Genomic DNA, 21,382 nt, shown 5'->3' on the forward strand with positions numbered 1-21,382 from the left:
ACTGCAGTGGGGAGAGAATACCTGGGACTAGAAGCAGTTTTATCTGGTCTGGGGCACACGAAAAGATCTAAGGTTTAAAAGGACAAGTAGAATATAAAGGAATCAGCCCTAGAACCCTTCCAAACAGCAGGGAGCTGCTAGAAAATCTCACCAGGTCTGAGAGACTCGTGAGTACAATGGTTTATGTTCACCCGCATCTTGATAGCATGGACAAGAGCAAGGTCTGGGCACCCTAGCTGGACTACTGCTTTAGTGAGCCGAGGGCTCCTGATTTACAGCAGCCCCAGTCAAAGCAGCCCCAATGTAGCATACACAAGGACACCCCGGTCAGTGCTCAGTATAGCATCAGTTATCTTGCTAAGGTGATATAGGCACAAAGCACCCTGTAAGATAGAGGCCTTTACTATTCTGGCTCTAGCTGCTCTTCAGGGTGCCTGCTGCAGAGAGTTCCCTGAGACCCACCCTCGGCCCACACTCTACTTGGCTCCAGCCACCCCACCAAGGCAACCCCTGTGCAATGCACCATATGACCCCCTGGCTGATGCCCACTTGAGCCCCGGGCACACCATCAGTGGGTCCCATACATAAAGCACTCCAAGAAACCCTGCCTTTCATCTACTTCAGCTTCAGCTATCTGGCTAGGTTGCCCTCTGCACAAAGAACCCCAAGACACCGACTTGCAATCACTTTAGCTTCAGGTGTCTGGTGATGGAGCCTTCTGCAAAGTTGTAGGACTGTCTTAGTCCATGCCCACTTTAGCTCTGCCATCCCACCAGAGCAGCCCTAACACAGAGTACCCAGGACCACCAGCCCACAACAGCCACAGCTCTAGCCACCCAGGCAAAGTCACCAGGTGCACACAGTCTACACAGGAGATGACAATATACAAGATCATTTCATCGAATTTATGAAAAAAATATCATGAGTAAAGAAGTAGAATAATCACTTAGAAATGAGTATAAAGGTTAAAAGGTTATAAAGGTTAAAAGACAAAAATAGTAAAATTAAACTTAGTTAAGGGAACTCACAATATCAAAAAATGTAAAATATGACAACATAGGCATAAACTTTGGAGGTAGAAGTAAAAATGAAGTTCTTTTAGAATGTGTTTGTACTTAAGTAACCATCAACTTAATTTAGACTGTTATATACTTAGGATGTCATGTATGAACTTCATAGTACCACAAACCAAAAGGCTATAATATACACACAAAAAATAAAGAGAAAGAAAGCCAAGAATAACACTAAAGAAAGTCATCAATCACAAGGAAATAGAGAAAGAGAAGAAAGGAACAGAGTACAACTATAAAATAACCAGAAAACAATCAATAGATGGCAACAACTATATACCTATCAATAATTGTTTCAAATGTAAATGGCTTAGTCCACCAGCCTGAATCCCCAGAGCCTACCCATGGCCCAGCAGCAGTGCTGAAGCAGCTCTATGAGCAGTTCCATGTCCAGGTGGAATTCCTATATCAACAACTTCATGGCTGATGGGACCTGTCAGCATTTAGCTGTCACTGGCTATAAGGATTCACCCTACTTCTGGGCAGCCATCCTGGTGGAGTTCCCACTTTCAACATCACTGTCACCATGACTTCTAAGTCACCATGACTGCTGATGGGCAAAGACAGTATCCACGATGGTATGATCAACAATAAATATTATGAAATGACCTCCCACATGTGGTATTCCCAGTACTGACGTGGTCTGTCATTTTCCCCACAACTCCCCACTGCTTTTACACCCTTCTTCTCCCCATACATATACACAAGTTTGTTTTTTTTTTTATTTTGGGGTTCATTATCCCATATCTGTTATTGCTGCCCAAACCACATAGTCTGGGGGCTGGGGCTGGATAGACAGATATCTCCCCCTGCCCATAACACTCATGTGTGTGGTTGGAAAACTTTTCTGAATTTTAGTGCCACCCCCCACCAAATATAAAAGCTTCTCCTAACCAAAAGTAAATAAATGAATAAAAAATAAATAAATAAGTATAAATGGTTCAAATGCTCTAATCAAAATATAGAAGAGGACAGAATGGATTAAAAAATTATATGTTGCCTATGAGAGAATCACTTCAGACCTAAGGACACATATAGACTAAAAGTAAAGGATGGAAAAATATATTTCATGCAAATCAAAGGAAAAAAAAGTCAGCATTTGTAATATAAGACGAAATACACTTCAAAACCAAGACTGTAAAAAAAGACAATATTACATAATGATAAAGGGATCAATCTAACAAGAGGTTATAACAATTGTAAATTCCTTTTCATTCAACATTGGAATATCACAATACATAAAACATATCTTAATACATATAGATGGAGAAATTGACAGTAATACAATAATAGTAAGAGACTAACACCTGACATACATCAATAAGTAGATTATCCAGACAGGAAGTCAACCAGGAAACAGTGGCTTTGAACAACATGTTAGACAGGTAGGATTCAAGACATATACACAGAATATTCCATCCAAAACCAGTAGAATACATTTTTTCTCAAGTGCACATAGAACATTCTCCACGATGGATCACATTTTAGGTTACAAAACAAGTCTCAATAAATTTAGGGAGACTGAAATCATAGCAAGCATCTTTTTACAACTACAGTGGCATTAAACTATAAATTAATTACAAGAAAAAAAAAAACCTAAGAAGACACAAACATCTGATGGCCAAAAAAATTCTACTGAACATCCAATGTGTTAATGAAGAAATCAAAAAGGAAATTAAGAAAAAAAAAACAAAAAACAGAAAAACAAAACTTGGAGTTAGGGGTGCCTGGGTGGCTCAGTGTGTTAAAGCCCCTGCCTTCTGCTGAGGTCATGATCCCAGGATCCTGGGCCCTGCATAGGGCTCTCTGCTCAGCAGGGAGCCTGTTTCCTACTCTCTCTCTGCCTGACTCTCTGCCTACTTGTGATCTCTGTCTACCAAATAAATAAGATCTTAAAAAACAAGAAACAAAAACCACCACCAACAACAACAAAAAACTTGGAAGTAAATCAAATAAAAAAACAACACTCCAAACTATTTGGGACATGCCCAATTAGTTATAGAAGAGAGGTTTATAGTGATATAGATCTACTTCAAGAAAAAAGAAAAGTTTCAAACAACCTAACCTTATGCCTCAAGAAACTAGCAGTAGAATAACAAACAAAACCCGAAGTTAGTAGAAAGAATTAAATAAAAGATCAGAGCAGAAATGAATGAAATAGGAACTCGAAGAAAATATAGAAAAGATCAATGAAACAAGAGCCATTTCTTTGAAAAGATGAATAAAGTTGATAAGCCTTCAGCCAGTCTCAACAAAGAAAAAAGAGGACACAAATGAGTAAAATCAGCTATGAAAAAGGAATAACAACTGAAACCAAGGAAATGCAAAGGATTATAAAAGAATATTATGAAAAATTATATGTCAACAAATTGGGCAACCTGGAAGAAATGGATAAATTTCTAGAAATATACAGTTTTTCAAAACTGAATCAGGAAGAAATAGAAAATATGAACAGACAGATTACTATAACAAAATTGAATCAGTGATAAAAATATCCCAACAAATGGAAGTCTAGGGCCAGATGGCATCACAGGTGAATTCTACTAGATATTAAAAGAAGAGATAATATCCATTATTCCAAAACCTTTCCAAAAAAGAGGAAGAAGGAGGAGGAGGAGGAGGAGGAGGAGGAGGAGGAGGAAGAGGGAGAGGAGGGGGAGGAGGGGGTAGGAAAAGAAGGAAAGATTCCTTACACATTCTACAAGGCCAGCATTACCCTGATTAAAATCTTGTGACAATCTCAATATATGAAAAAAAAAAATTTGACAAAATCCAATATCCATTCATGATAAAAACTCTCAACAAAGTGTGTTTTAGTGGAAACATACCTCAAAATAATATGGGCCATATATGAACCACCCACAGCTAACAAATTCAATGGCAAAACACTGAGTGCTTTTCCTCTAAGATCAGGAAGAAGACATGGATGTCTGATCTCCCCACTTTTATTCAACATAGTACTGGAAGTCCCAGTTACAGCAGTCATACAAAAAACAAACAAACAAACAAACAAATAAACAAACAAAAAACAGACATCCACATTGGTAAGGAAGAAGTAAAACTGTCTGTTACTTGCAGATGACATGATACTATACATAGAAAACCCTGAAGATTCCACCAAGAAAGAATTAGAAGTAATAAAAGAATTCAGCAACATTGCAGGATACAAAATGAACACACAGATGAGTTTAGTTTCTATATGCTAATAATAAAGTAGCAGAAAGAGAAATTAAGAAAACAGGTTCATTTACAACTGCACCAAAAAGAATAAAATACATAGGAATAAACTTAGCCAAGGAGGTGGAAGACCTGTACTCTGAGAACAGTAAGACTTTGATGAAAGAAATTGAAGATGACACAAACAAATGGAAAGATAGTCTATGATCCTGGATTAGAATAATCAATACTATTAAAATATCTATACTACTCAAAGCAATCTACAGACTTGGTGCAATCCATATCAAAATATCAATAGTATTTTTTTTTGCAAAACTTCTGTATGGCACCACAAAATATTCCAAATAGCCACAACAATCTTGAGAAAGAAGAACAAACCTGGAAGTACCAGGATCACAGATTTCAAGATAAACTACAAAGCTGGAATAATCAGAACAATATGGTACTGGCACAAGAACAGACACATGGATCAATGGAACAGAATAGAGAGCCCAGAAATAATCCCACACCTATATGGTCAATTAGTCTACAATAAAGAGGGCAAAAATATATAACGGGGAAATACAGTTTCTTCAATAAATGGTGATGGGAAAACTGGACAGAGCTACATGCCAAGAATTAAATTGGATCACTTTCTTACACCATATATAAAAATAAACTTAAAATGGATGGAAGACCTAAATGGAAGACCTGAAACCATATAACTCCTAGAAGAAAACATAGGCAATAATCTCTTTGACATAGGCCTTAGCAAAGTTTTTCTAGTTATGTCTACTGCAGCAAGGGAAATAAAGCAAAATTAAACTGTTGGTATTATATCAAAATAAAAAGCCTTTGTGCTGGGATGAAAGCCATCAATAAAATGAAAACACAATGTACTGAATGGGAGAAGATATCCATAAATGCTATATATATGATTAGGGGTTAATATCCAAAATATATAAAGAACTTATACACCTTAACACACATAAAAAAAACAAACAGGAAGACAATTCTAATAAAAAATTAGAGAAAGATGAAGGAATAGAGAAGAAAAAGGAATAAAAAAGGTAAAGAAATAATAAGTATTGGTGAGGATATGGAGAAATAGGAAATCTTGTGTAGTCAGCAGAAATTGGTGCAGCCACTGTGGACAACAGCATGGAGGTTACTCAGAAAATTAAAAAGAGAAATAACATGTGATATAGTAATTCTACTACTAAATATTTAAACAAGGAAAATGAAACACTAATTCAAAAAATATAAAAAAATACATATATATGAACCCCTATGTTTATTGTAGCATTATTTACTATAGCCAAGATATGGAAACATCCCAAGTGTCCATTAATGGGTAGAAAAAGATATGGGATATATAAAGTGGAATATTAGTCAGCCATAGAAAGGATGAGATCTTGCCATTTGGGACAACATGGATGGATCTAGGGAGTATTATGCTAAGTGAAATAAGTCAGAGAAAAAAACAAATACCATATGATTTCAGTTATAGAATCTTTAAAAATGAAACAAGACACTTACACACACAGCATTAACAAACATATAAATCCAAAAAACAAACTGGTTGCCAAAGGGAAGGGAGGATGATGAGCACATTGGGTAAAGGGGAGTGGGAGGTAGAGTTTTCCTGTCACGGAATGAATAAATCATGGGGATTAAAAGTACAGCATGAGAATATAATAAATGGTACTGTAATTGTGTTTCATCATGACTGTTGGTAGCGACACTTGTGGGGATCATAACGTAACATATACAGCTGTAGAATAACTATGTCTTACACTTGAAACTAATGGAACATTATATGTCAATCATACTTCAATTAAAAAAAAACCTTGGCGAGTTGGTAGTTTCTTAAATGTTAGTTGTAAAGTGATCTGAAACCATTTCAATCAGCTTCTGTCCTCTCTTACATTAAAATCCTATAGTTGGTCTTGGACTTTGAAAGAATCTTTTCACTACACATGATTCTGTATTGTATCTATATCTGTACATATTCTGTAATGTATCATGCACTGATAATCTGGAAAATCTTGGCTTGCTAAGTTATGCAGAGCTTCCAAATGTTGACATAGTTCACTATTTAACATTTAAAAGTACAGTTGTTAAGATTGCCAGTGATTTTATTGAGTCTTTAAATATTGGCAAGCTGTCAAGCTCACAATGGCAGATATAAATTTTCCAAAATTCTAATTTTCTTCTTTTTTTTCAAAATTCTAATTTTCATTCAGAAGCCTTAATTTTGTCACTGGCCACAAATACTGTCATCTGTTTCCTTTGGAACAACAAGCTCACTAATTTTTTTCTTCCTCAAAAAACACTAGCAAAATATCTAAATTAAATGTGAGGTGCTAGGTGTGTTTATTTACTTGACGGGGGAATCCTTTCACATATATACATATTCCAAATCATCATATTATAGACTTTAAATGTCATTAAATTTTTATTTGTCAATGATATCTCAATAAAGCTAAAAACTTTTACCAAAAAAAAAAAAAAAAAAAAGAGAGAGAGAGAGAGAGAGAGAGAATAAAATAAAGAACTTCTGGATGAAAGGGAAAATGCAAACCAAAACTGTAGAACTTGTGAACTATAATAATATAAACATTAAATACCAACAGGATGCATTTTAAGCAATGGATAGGAGAAAAAAATAATGTTTTAAATTATCTATGAAAATTAAATCATGTATGTTTAAGCTCCTTACCAACTCAATAAAATAGAAAAGGTACAAAGTAAATCAAAAGGAAGGACAAGGGATCCTTGCATAGCAAATCAGTTAAGTATCAGACTCTTGATCTAAGCTCAGGTCTTGTTCTCAGGGTCATGAGTTCAAGTCCCACTTGGTGCCTACTTAAAAAATAATGAGGCAAAACAAATAAAAATAATATGGTTAACAAATCAAGATACTTATTTAAAAATTCGTAAGTGGGGCATCTGGGTGGCTCACTGGGTTAAGCGTCTGCCTTCAGCTCAGGTCATGATCTCAGGGTCCTGGGATCGAGTCCCACATCGGGCTCTCTGCTCAGTGGGGAGCCTGCTTCCTCCTATCTCTCTCTCTGCCTGCCTCTCTGCCTACTTTTGATCTCTCTCTGTCAAATAAATAAATAAATAAATAAATTCTTCAAAAATTAATAAGCAAACATAAACAAAGGGAATAGGAAAAAAACAAATATTCAAAAAATTGCAAAGTAGGATCCCCTGGGTGATTCAGTGGGTTAAGCCTCTGCCTTCAGCTCAGGTCATGACCTCAGGGTCCTGGAATTGAGCCCTGCTTTGGGCTCTCTGCTCAGCAGGGATCCTGCTTCCCCCTTCCTCTCTGTCTGCCTCTCTGCCTACTTGTTATCTCTCTCTCTGTGTCAAATAAATAAATAAAATCTTTAAAAAATTTACAAAGGAAAACTAAATATAATAGCAGGAAATTAAGAATAATTAGATATTGTGTACTATCTATCCACAGAATTTTGAAAATCTAGATGAAATGGAAAATTTTTGAGGAAAATACATGATTTAAATTTAATAATAGTAGAGGGAAAATTAAAAAAAACTGACAAAGGAGATAAAAAAATTATAAAAAATATAACCCACAAAAATTTACCAAGTTCAAATGATTCACTGGGGATATTCAGATGATTTCATTGGGTATATTTAGCAACACTTAAAAGACCAGAAAACTGAATTGCTACATAAATTGTTCTAGATATAGGAAACTGATACGTAAACCTGAAGAATGGAGTGCCCCTTAGGTAAACCATATATCACTTTGTTATTAATAGTAATGCAAAAATCCTAAATAAAACATTAGTGAACAGATTTTCGACAACATTCAGGGAATAACATACTGTGGTTGAATCTATCATCTTGAGTTATGCTTGTTTTTCTCAGAGCTGCTCATTGTTGTTCAAAGACTAAACTGCCTCTTTGCAGTCATTGTCCATACAAAAGATTCCAACAAATGACTCAAAGACAAAAACATAGTGAATGACATTTGAACTACAAACTAAACCTGCCAATGAAACCCTTCTTCAGGAGAATCAACAACCATAGTAAAGATTTGGACAATCTCTGATGATCTCTAGTACAGCTTTGACCAAACACTGAACTCAAAAGAAAGAAAAGGAAAAAAAAAAAAAAAAAAAAAAAAAAGGAAGTTTCCTCTCCCTACCCACCTGAATATAAAAGATCTCCATCACAATCCAGCCAAATTTATATGGGATTTTGACGACTGTTTCTTTTGGATTGTGTCGCCTGCTAAGGAAACACAGGGTTGATTTTTGCCTTACAAGATTTTTGTATTGGTTCAAAGGCAGGAGGGGATTAAAAATACCTAAAAAATTTGTTGATTCAAGTGGGTCTACCACAGATCTGCTGACTTTCAAAATATGAGGCAGTTACTGATTTATTTTCAGAAGAATGTTCATTGTAGTGATCTGTCGTTGATCGATTAAACATGAAAATCAGTTATGGTATTGCTTGTCATGATTAAATAATTCCTATTAATTAGAAGTTTTAAACCTCTTTTGTATTCACTTACAATCATTGATATAGATGATCTTTCCTAGAACTATGAGAAATCATTTTCATCTCTTTGACCTTGTAGATTAAAAGATTCTCCTTTATAGTTAAGGAGAACTAGTTTAATATTCAAAAGACCTAATTTTTCTATTCTAATGTTGGCCCTGCTGATAAGCACATAGAATCCAAAACATTTTATGTGTCATGTACACCTCCCCAGTTATATGTTAATTCATGTTTCTTCATTCCTTTAACACTGAACATCTCTTCATAAGACAGCATAAGACAATATGCCTCATTTATGTTTCACTAATAAGTATAGTTTATTAATAACATACATAACTTTCAGGGAGAGTTAGAAAGAACGTGTGCTTTGACTTATTTTTCAATAAGATGAATTTATTTTGGATATATATTTTTTTACCATTGTGCAGCAGAGAATATTGTGGCAGAGACTGGTAATTACCTACCCAATATCTATTCTCTTTTCTTTAAAGACAGAACTCCGATTTGAGTCAAGGTTCCCGGTGAAAGCCTTATGACTCTCTTAGCAGTAGCTACCCAAGTGATATATAATTCACTCATGAGGCTTGAGGAAAAGACCTTTAAAAGTGGGCTGTCTAATGTCTTGTGATCATTTGCTCTCCCCATCTCCTCTCTTTTTTTTATCTTTCCTAGAATGGGGGTATCATGCGAAAGTGGAGAACCATTTTCGGCAGTGCATACTCTGAATATGCTGAATAAAGGCAGTGAAAGGTACCACTAAGCCGGCCCCATAATGCCTTCCTCTAAATTTATCATTATATGATAAGGAATTAAAAAAAATTCTACTCATATGTTTAAATGAAATGTGTATATGTGTGCCTAGTATTTCCAATTAAATGCACCCTTAACTTTTACAAATAGCTTAGACTAAATGCTATTACTACATGTAGTGATGCCAATTTATACTTAGTGGTCACAAAATGATAATAAATTGCATTATTTTACAGTGATTTCATGTCACATATTGTGGGCTTTAGCAAACACACTCAAGTTTTATAGAAACAGATACCAGGAATTGGTATTTATAAGGTATATCTTTATTAAAAGAGATTGCATAGAACTTTATTTTTCATGTGTTTGAATATTTTGTGCTTCAAGTGGCCAGGAATGGTGTCACTGGTCTATACAGTCAAATAACAAAATAAAATGCAATTCATACTAGTTTTTTTTTGAATATATGAACAAAAAAGTCAACTAAACCTTTCACATTTCAAAATTGTTTTAGTATAATGTAGACATAGGGGATCCGAATGGCACTATAGAAAATAATAATGATACACTTTTCGATGATTCTCTATGGAGAGGACATAGGGATCTGTAATTATGAAAAATTCAATCACCTTTTGAAACCACACGATGACAAGAGATATAGCTTTGGATTTATTATTCTTTTACCAAGAACAAAATTTACACTTATTAAGTGCTTCTGCTTAACCAACCTTAAAATAATTTCATTTTGATCATTAATTCCTTATTAAAATACTAAATATAACAAAAGAGGGACAGATTTGATTCGATATTAAGGAATCTTTTCATTAATTCTGAGCTTAATACTTGCCGTCTCATCTTTTTCTGGTCATAAGAACACTCTCTTTTTTCGTTGTGTAAAAGTAGTTACATTGGAGCAGTTATTTAGGAGAGGGTGAAGGAAAATATTTGGTTTTCAGTCATTGCACTCACGTTTTCAGGCCTCCCGCTTCTTCTCCAGGAACTCTCTAGGTTGAATTTATTTAGACACCTACATGATCATTATTAAACATATAAACAAGCACTTAAGAAAATATATTTCAAGGACTCTGGGTCTAACAGCCCATCACACTTATATTAATTTAGAGGGCATTATGTTAACAAATGAGCATTTACAATAACACAGGTGCACTCCATCCTAAGATGATAATCATTCCACCACAGATTTGATTTCAGAATGGTTTCCTGGCATTCAGAACAAACTGTCTGGAGAGGAGAGTCCTAGTTTTGAGTCTGTGTGTATAGCAGCTCTTGGAACTTGGGAAAGATTCATACACTTACTAGGTTTAGTTTACAAAACATGAAAGAAAATACTGACATATATGATGTTTGAAGTTTAACCCATATCTGGAAGGCAATGACGTTTATGGAAGGATGGTAGGAAATACTGTTTTCTTCTTAATACATTTTCCTTCCAGGCCATGTTTGAGCTTTATCATTACCTCACTTTCCTGTATCTATAGCACAAGCCAGTAGGGATGGTGTAAAGAATGGTGGTTTTGAAATTAGAAGATCAGAAAAGAACTGGACTGAGTAACAGTTTTACTGCTTACTGCCTGTGCGACCTTTACCAAAGCAATTAACCTTTAGACACTCAGTTTTATAATCTGCTAAATGGAGATTACTCTTCCTCCAGATATAAACAACGGATGAGATAACTTTTCAAGACACCTATTAAAATGGCTAGCACACTGTATGAAGTTAATAAGTATTGGGCTAATTACAAGTATACTTTAAGAACAAACAGATAAACTCTGACATGCAATACATTGGTTTATTATGGTTCATTAGTAAGTTGCTCAAGTGGCTTTAACATTCCTTTAACAGGAATAGCAGGATAGCTATAGTTTCCAGGATAGCAGGAATCTTGTTTGTTTATATTACGATGTCAGCATCTTGGATTAGTTTGTCCCTAAAAATGCCTCCTTATTGAATTTGAATAATACTAACAAAATACCTGTACTCTGAAAGAATAAGTAAGACAATCTGTATATTTTGATGGAAGATTCATCAGAAGAGCGTGTATGATTTAGGGCTGGTAGTGAGTTGAAGAGACACATCTCAAAGGAAAAGGAAATAAACCAAGGCAAATAGAACACACTGAAAATTAATTTTTTCTATTTTATATCTGGTTAGACAAATAGGTTTGGGGTTTTCGTTAGAGGATGGAGAAGTTATTACTACACCTTGTGGCTTGAATTACATCTACCTTAAATGAGTATAGAATATAAACTATAATCAAGGCAAAGTCTTTTTTTTTTAAAGATTTTATTTATTTAGGGGCGCCTGGGTGGCTCAGTGGTTTAAGCCGCTGCCTTTGGCTCAGGTCATGATCTCAGGGTCCTGGGATCGAGTCCCACGTCCGGCTCTCTGCTCTGAAGGGAGCCTGCTACCCTCTCACTCTCTCTGCCTGCCTCTCTGCCTACTTGTGATCTCTCTCTGTCAAATAAATAAATAAAATCTTTAAAAAAAAAGATTTTATTTATTTATTTGACAGAGAGAGATCACAAGTAGGCAGAGAGGCAGGCAGAGAGAGAGAGAGAGGAGGAAGCAGGCTCCCTGCCGAGCAGAGAACCTGATGCGGGGCTCGATCCCAGGACCCTGGGATCATGACCTGAGCCGAAGGCAGAGACTTTAACTGAGCCACCCAGGCGCCCTAGGCAAAGTCTTTTTATTTGTTTATTTATTTTTCCTAATAATTTCCTCTGAAAATTGGGTGAAATCAAATGCCATTTTAAAAATTTTCAAATTATTTTTCTATACCATAAAAATTAACTCAGTTTTGATTTTTTGCCATGAAGTATTTATACTACAACATCTATGAGTTATCTAAGAAGGTTTTCTATCCTTACGTTAATTCTGTAGTCATTGTTATCAAATATGCCTCTTCTTATCTGGGAAACTTAGTATTTAAATACAACTTACAGGGGCGCCTGGGTGGCTCAGTGGGTTAAAGCCTCTGCCTTAGGCTCAGGTCATGATCTCAGGGTCCTGGGACTGAGCCCTGCATCGGGCTCTCTGCTCAGCGGGAAACCTGCTTCTCCTTCTTTTTTTCTCTCTGCCTGGCTCTCTGCCTACTTGTGATCTCCGTCTGTCAAATACATAAATAAATTCTTTAAAAAAAATACAACTTACATAATAATTATTATGATTACTTGTGACACAACCAAATACAGACCTCTGTGAAAAAGGTTTTTTTTTTTTTTTTTTTCCTTTCTGGTCCCCAAACATCAATGGAGTAATAGCACTAGTATTTTCCAAACCATTCCCTACAATTTGGTCATATGACAACTTGTGCTAAACCAATGTTTACTGGTTTACTAGAATGTTTACTAGAATCTGATCCAGTCATTTGAGCTACTTAGCAGTGATTCATAAAAAACTAAAGAATTCCACATCAGGATTTGTCTGTATGTTTCAATATGAGATTTAACCCAGATGCATACCAATCCAGCCTCTTGTCCCCCTTCACTTATAGTTACTATTTCCACTTTTAGGTCTGAAACATTCTATTTTGGTCTACTTTTAGAAGTTTTTGAAGACTCATGATCTAATAAATGTCCAAAATAGAATTTTAAAATTGCTTATATATTGAAGTTTAAGGTAGATCGGATGACACTTAGGGACTTCATGCTTTATTTTTATGCATATCTCTATTTTCCTATAGATATATTAGAAGAATGCTATTTTTTGTGAAATATTATGTATCAGGACAATGTCCTATAAACGCTTTAATATTTATAACTTTTCTAATGTTCTTAATTAGATGAGAGAGAAACTGTGAGAGACTGGATACACAAACAATGGCAAGATCATATATTAAAAATAGAACTCTAACCCACAATCTGTAAGTAACCTGCTCAGCAAACCGACTCATTATTATAGGAACTGGTACATGAAGCCATCCTATTATTTATAAGTCAAACTTGTAGAAAGTCAGACCACCATCTTTAGATAATATTCTATAAAGCCAAACAATAGCCCCTGTTGCATTTGGCCCCAAGTAGCCAAGACTTGATTAATAATTGATAGCTTTCTTAATAATTGTCTTCTTCCAATTTCGTGTCAACCAGCAAAAGCTAAATGTGCACCCTTCCCCAAACACATATGACATTTCTCTTGTAATAAACCTGCCGACACCCATGTCAACAGCTGACAATCAGGACACACATGAAGCCTTCCATATTTTTTTCTGCATAAAGCTTTCCTACCCAAGAGGCTGTCTTTGAGTTTCTGTCAAAATTCAAGTGACAGAGACTGATTCCTTGCTAAAGAAATTTCCGAATAAACATCCTTTGCCTGTACTCTTTGTTGTTTTTTTTTTTTTCTTTTTCTCTTTTCTTACTCGCTTAGCCTACATAAAGTGAATTTACTTTAATACCTTTGGTATGAACATTTTTATCTGTTAGGATTTGTGGTAGGCACAAATTCATAACAATAAAATAGACAAGTGAAGTTCATGCCTTTACCCAACATACAACTGGCAAAGAAAATAAGCAAGCAAATAGAAAACATTAATATTATGGGTTGACTTTGAATATAAAGATAGACATAAGTTGTTACGGGAATACAGAATGATCTGCAGGGAGGAAAGATTATGTAGCTAAAAAAGAACAGTACATATAGAATGTGTTTTTAATATAAACATTTAACAAGCTATTTAGTGACCACAATTACCTCCCTTATGTTTTACTTTTCAATTTCTTTATTTACAAAAGGATCTATTTCAGTATTGTAGCTTTGTATTTGCAATATGCACATATCTTCAGATTTGCTATTATGCTGATATATATATCCAACTGAGCATTTTTTTTCTTTTGGATTGAGATTAGATGCTTGCTTGAGTATTTAATCAATGTTTCCTCTTAGATTTTCATATTTGTGACACTATACATGGGTCAAAAGGAAGATTTTTGTAATTTGGACTTTGGTAATTAATATTCTTCAATTGCCTTACATTTAAACAGGAGCATTTAATTTTAATTTATAAAATATTCTTTGAAAAATTTTGAGCATGATATTAGGCAAAAAGTTCCTTTTTCTTTTGGGGCTAAGATGGAGTATCTGCTATACAGTATTGTTAGCTTGCTTAATTCTTTTTGAAACTTGAGCACGATTCAAGTGTTAAAATATTGTCCCTCAAAAAAATGAACTGTATCTAAAATTTGAACCAGTATAATTATGCCAAATTCATAAACTTGTTTTTGATCAAGTTGATTCACAATAAACTACAGAAAAGACCAGTGTTTTCTCTTCATCAGTGACTATCCCAATTATGTCTTTTTTTCTTTTCATTGTCTTTTTAGTAGCCAGGTAAATGAGTTGTCTGAACCGGTTCATCATGTGACATTTTTAGTGATTAGAAATCCTTCTTTCCTATTTAGCTTATCTCTGATAATAGACTATTTTCCATACATGATTACTTGTGGTTACAGTTTGGGAATGGGCACAATGTCTTGATAAGAAAGAGGAATATATGAGTAACGACAATTGAGAGAGGTAGGATGGGTTTAAAAAGACATAGCTGGACTGTGAATTTTAAGTAGAATTTTATGAGAGAGAAAACAAGGAAAGAAAATTCTCAATATACATTATATATATCTTATACATATAATTTTCAGATAGACACTGAGTATTTAGTCATAAAACATATGAAAACATTAGAACGTATACACATATTTTTAACTAATGAGTGGTAAAGACTACAAAAAATAAGGAAGATCACTTAGAAGATAAGAACTAATCACAGACATCACTTCAAATAGATGCAACGGTGATAAACTCCCAGTGGTATTGGAACATATCTCGAAAACCAAGTAACATAATGCTTCCAAAGACTAAGGTTTTTTTTTGTTGTTGTTGTTGTTGTTGTTGTTTTGAGTGTGGTTGTAAAAAAACTATCTTCACTTTCAGGATGATAGTCTAGCTAGCTAGAAGACCCTCCCCAACACATATAAAGTGAAGATTCTTTTTTTTTAATATTTAAAAAATTTTTTAATAAACATATAATGTATTATTAGACCCAGGGGTAAGGTCTGTGAATCGCCAGGTTTACACACTTCACAGCACTCACCATGACACATACCCTCCCCAATGTCCATAACCCCACCGCCCTCTCCCTACCCCCCATCCCCTGGCAACCCTCATTTTTTTTTGTGAGATTAAGTGTATCTTATGGGTTGTCTCCCTCCTGTTCCCATCTTGTTTCATTTATTCCTTTCCTACCTCCAAACCTCCCACATTGCATCTCCACTTCCTCATATCAGGGAGATCATATGATAGTCATCTTTCTCCGATTGACGTATTTCACTAAGCATGATACCCTCCAGTTCCATCCACGTTGTCGCAAATGGCAAGATTTCATTTCTTTTGATGGCTGCATAGTATTCCACTGTATATATATACCACTTCTTCTTTATCCATTCATCTGTTGATGGACATCTAGGTTCTTTCCATAGTTTGGCTATTGTGGACATTGCTGCTATAAACATTCGGGTGCACGTGCCCCTTCGGATCACTACGTTTGTTTCTTTAGGGTAAATACCCAGTAGTGCAATTGCTGGGTCATAGGGTAGTTCTATTTTCAACTTTTAGAGGAAACTCCACGCTGTTTTCCAGAGTGGTTGCACCAGCTTGCATTCCCACCAACAGTGTAGGAGGGTTCCCCTTTCTCCGCATCTTCGCCAGCATCTGTCATTTCCTGTAAAGTCAAGATTCTAAAAGTGCTACTAAGAGAGGGAAAAAAAAAAAGAAGCTAGTCAGAAGAAAACTTACCCAGTGCAGGCAGTGACTGCCTTGTACTGAGATTTGGATGGTGCTGACAGTGGTAAAAGTTGAAATTCAAAAAGACAACACAACAGCAAAAGCAACAAAACCCTTGTGTGATTTTGCTAAAGTCACTAGCTTATCTTCACTTGAGTTTGATATCTAAATACCTGCTATTTGTTTACCCTCCTCACATATTCACTGGAAAACAAGAGCAACAACAATGTGAAAGGTACATTTTAAAATTACAGTGAACCATTTTTAGGCAAACCCTCAGTACCTTGGAAAAATAACTGCTAGAGAAGACAGGCTCAATGCAGGTCTGCTGGTACCTCTCTGTGGGAAGACCCCAAAACTGAAATGAACCACTTAACTACAATTAACAAAAACTGCTTAACACAAAAATGACAAGGCACATTTAATAAGAGTCAGAAAAATCAGCAAATTTTCAGGGAAAAAATGATGAAAGGTCCAGGATTACAAAAAATTCAGATGAGGGTGTTATATGTTATCCAGTCTTTTATCATCATCATCATCATCATCCAAGCATTTAAAAATGTATTATATGTTTTGTTTCTTAAATGCCACATGTAAATGAAATCATATTTGTCCTTCTCTGAGTGACCTATTTTTCTTAGCATAATATTCTCTAGCTCTAGCTATGTTGTTGCAAATGGCAAATTTTTATTCTTTTTCATGGTTTGGTAATATTCCATTACACACACACACACACACACACACACACACACATCATCTTCTTTATCCATTTGTAGAAGTGGGTGGGACAACTGTGACATAGTTTTACTTAGAAGAATAGATTTTATATTATTTTTATTTTTAGACTTACAAATCAGTTATGAAATTGAACATAAATCAAGCATTAAAATATGAGACAACAAACCCTAAAGAAAAGACTTTATACAGATTCAAGTATTTTTACCAAAATGAAATTGTTATAAATCAAAAACCACAATAAGAATAAAAAATAAACCTTCATAAATCTATATATAATATATTTTTCTAAATAAAATCTGAGTCCAGATGGAATCAAAATGGAAACTAAGCTACTATAATGAAAAAACTGCTTATCAAACTTGTGAGATGCTCATACAGCAGTAGTTGGAGGGAAATTTGCCACCTAAGGTGCATATATTCAAAAAGAAGAAAGACTAAACAAATAAACTAAGAATATGTCTTAAGCATTTAGAAAATGAACAATATACCATACAGAGAAAATAAGGAAAAAGCATAAGAAAGTTTAAATTAATGAAATAGAAAATTAAGGTATAATAAGATTTTAAACTCACAAAATGTGGTTCTTTGAAAAGACTAACAAAATTGATAAAACCTGTAGTTGAATCAAGAAAGGATATTGTGCAAATAAAAATATTAGAATATAAAAAGATACAACTTTAATAACAGTAGCCATTAAAATGTACTAAAAATAAACTTAGACAAATCATACACTTGCCTAGAAAAATGTAAATTATCAAGACAGACTCATGAGAAATAATTCCAAATAGCTCTAATAATCAGACAATTAAATCAGTAATTTAAAATTTTCCCACAAATAAAGCACAAGTCAGATAGTTTTGAATGTACTCTATTGGACAATCGACATAGTTCTAATCTTTTACAAACTCATCACCACGGAGTAGAGAAAGAGGGAATTCAAATTCTTTAATTCTAGCATAAATTTAATTCTCAAAACAGATGGAGAAGTCCCAAATCTTAGTGATTGGAACAATAAACATTTATTCTCTATTTTGTGGGTCAGCAATCTCAGAGTTTGCTAACCTAAGAGTTTTGGCTTAGGCTCTCCTTTTAGGCTGCAGTCACCTTGGACTCACCTGGAAGACTGCCCTCTTCCAAATTCACTCATGTGACGGTTGGCAGGCCTGTGTTGATTGTTGGAGGCAGAGGAGACATTCTTTCTTGCTGCATGGTTCTCTTCATAGGGCTGCTCCTTAGAAGAGAGGTATCTGAGAGGGAAATATGCTTAAGAGTAAGCAAGAGGGTAATATTAAAAATGGTATCCCAGGTCTGAAAAACAACCTGAGGGTTTTGAAGGGTCAGGGGTGGGAGGTTGGGGGAACAGGTGGTGGGTAATGGGGAGGGCACGTTTTGCATGGAGCACTGGGTGTTGTGCAAAAAGAATGAATACTGTTACGCTGAAAAAATAAATAAAATGGAAAAAAAAAACCCCCCCCCCCAAAAAAATGGTATCCCATCCATTTTGTAGTATTTTATTCATTAAGAGTGAGTAAACACTCTAATCTAGTCTAGTCTACAAATGAAATTGTTACACATGCGTGTGAATACCAGGAGGCCAGGATTCACAGATCATTTTAAAGGCTGCCTACCATACCAGATAAGGAAGTTGAGATCACACAAATTCATAAACAGAGATGCAAAGTCCTTAATGAAATAATAGTAACTAGATTGCATTAGTGTTTTAAACTTATAAATAACATCCTAATCAAACTGGGATTGTCCAATTATACTACATTGTAAAGTACTACATTAATAGTATAAAGGTGGAAAAAATGATTAATAGAATAGATGCAGGGGAAAAAACCCAATGGTAAAATACAACATTTACTTATAAGTAAAAGCAAATTAGATGAGAAGAGAACTTCACAATCTTATAAATAATGTCAATTCAGAGATTTACAGCAAATATTATCATCAATAGGGAAGTATAAGAATCATTACTATAAAACTAGGAAATAGACAAAGATAGCCATTATCATGGTATTTATTCAGTATTTTCCTGGAAGACTTAGGGAACTCAGAAAAATAACTAAAAAAAAAAGATAACAAAGAAAGAAAAAATTAATGTTGCTTTATTATATGATTGTCCATATACACATACTAACAAATATAGTTCAAAGCTCATTTTGTTGAGTGTTAGATAAGTATAATTACATTTTGACACCAGAAATAACTAGCAAATATGATGAAAAATAAGATGCTTACAGCAAATAGAACAAATACCATAAATAAATAGGAATTAATTAAAAAAATACATGTGTGTAATAGCAAAAACTATAACTCTGGTAAAAATTATAGAAAATTGTCTGCGTATATGGACAGCTATTGCATACAACAATAGAGCAACAAGAAAATAAGAATTTTCTGGAAATTAAATCATATAATATGGAAACATTCCCCTGTCTGTTTTCATTTATCTATTATTTCATAATATTAATATTAAGAAGTATTGCTTAGTAAAGTATATTTTTCATGTAAATAGTTTCTAAAAACCTCATTAGTTGAAAAGATAAATTTGAGACCTTTCAGCGAAAAACAGTAAATGTGGGCCGCTGCCTTCAGCTCAGGTCATGATCTCGGGGTCCTGGGATCGAGTCCCGCGTCGGGCTCTCTGCTCGGCGGGGAGCCTGCTTCCCTCTCTCTCTCTGCCTGCCTCTCTGCCTACTTGTGATCTCTCTCTGTCGAATAAATGCATAAAAAAAAAATTTAAAAATATGATATAATAAGATATTTAAAAAAACTCTGCTAGTTACAAATATCTGAAGGGTCAAATCTTGTGCTACAATACATAATTTGAGGACATCATGGGAACTCAGTAGCCTATAGGCTAAATTAAAATAATGCAGGTTATTTCCCTCTTGGTATTCAGTTGCAGTCCAAGTTCCTTCTTTTGTATGGCAGCTATAAGAAATAGAGAAAAGAAAATCTGGGCTTTTATTTTCCTACTCCATACACTGAAGAAGTCAATCACTTGTTCTGAATTAGTTTCCATATTTTGTATTCTCTACCTTTCTTTTTGTCCTTGCTATCTAACCTATTCTATGTTGTCATAGAGAAGAAAGCAAAAAGGCAGCAGTGTTTTGTGAACTGAAATGGAAGAGATTTATGCTGTTATTTGTTTGAAAGCGTGTGGACAAAATGATTTAGCTCTAAGGATTTGTGCAGAGATGTGTCACAGATTGACCTCACTTTGAAGGTGACAGTTCAAGCCACTACAAAAAAAAAGAAAGAAAAAGGAAAGAAAGTGTATTTTTAGTTATAATTACATTATATAGAAAATTAATTAGTGGAATTAAATATGGCAAAATTTTGAATTGATACCCTCTAAATTCTGATTCCTCCTTTTCTTTTTTTCTTTGTATGGATTTTTTTTTTTAAACTTCGCGAGTGAAAGACAGTTGTATTGTTCAAGCACAGATCTTACTGTGTGTTAATGAAGCAGAAATGAGGATCTGCTTACGGACTCAGACATCTCTATAGAGGATTTTCTTGCAGGGGATTAATTCCAGTTATGTTCTCTTCACGAGGATAATAAATTAAGATCTATATTACTTCTCTTTGATTTTACTTGCCATATTATAATTGTTGTGATGCAAATTAGCTAATTGTGTGTTTGTTCACGAACTTATTTTGACTTTTTTAAGGACAGTAAGAAATTAACAAAATAACAGATATATGGCACAATCATCATAATAGCACAGCAAGCAAAAGAAAAAAATATGCACATAGTTGAAGTTACTGGGAAGAAAATTCTTTACCGACTTTTGGTGGAAATTTCCATTAAAATGGTCAATACAGTATGCTCTTCTGAAATTTGAAACTGAATTAACCATTACAATGACAAAGGTGAATTATTTTTTATTCTCAGAAGGGTTTTTCCTGCATATCTGACTCACTGAAAATCTATACTGTGAGAGGTTTGTGCTAACATTCTAGAAATTCCTAGCCTCCCTGCATGAAGAATGTGTCTGCACAAATAATTTATTCAAGGTAGATTAATGAAGCACTAGTTTAGTGTATTTTTTTAAAAGATTTTATTTATTTACTTGAGAGAGAGTAAGCATGAATAGGAGGGCAGGAGGGAGAGGAAGAAGAGGGGCAGGGTGAGAGTGGAGGAGAGTGAGGGAGAAGCAGGCCCCCCACTGAGGAGAGAACCCAATGACATGGCAACATGGGGCTCCATCCCAGGCTCTGGGAACATGATCTGAGCTGAAGGCAGACGCTTAACCGACTGAGCCACCCAGAAGCTCCACTCTGTTAGTGTTTAATGTTCAAGAATAAAACCATTAAAAATC

At 34.7% G+C, this 21,382-nt stretch overlaps 1 pseudogene; it reads left to right on the plus strand.

Moving 5' to 3' along the window:
* The first annotated feature begins 1,456 nt into the window (after positions 1 to 1,456).
* LOC123930852 lies at positions 1,457 to 1,707 on the plus strand (annotated as a pseudogene).
* Positions 1,708 to 21,382: the final 19,675 nt, after the last annotated feature.

Source organism: Meles meles, chromosome 2, assembly GCF_922984935.1.
Source record: "Meles meles chromosome 2, mMelMel3.1 paternal haplotype, whole genome shotgun sequence".
Lineage (NCBI taxonomy): Eukaryota > Metazoa > Chordata > Mammalia > Carnivora > Mustelidae > Meles > Meles meles.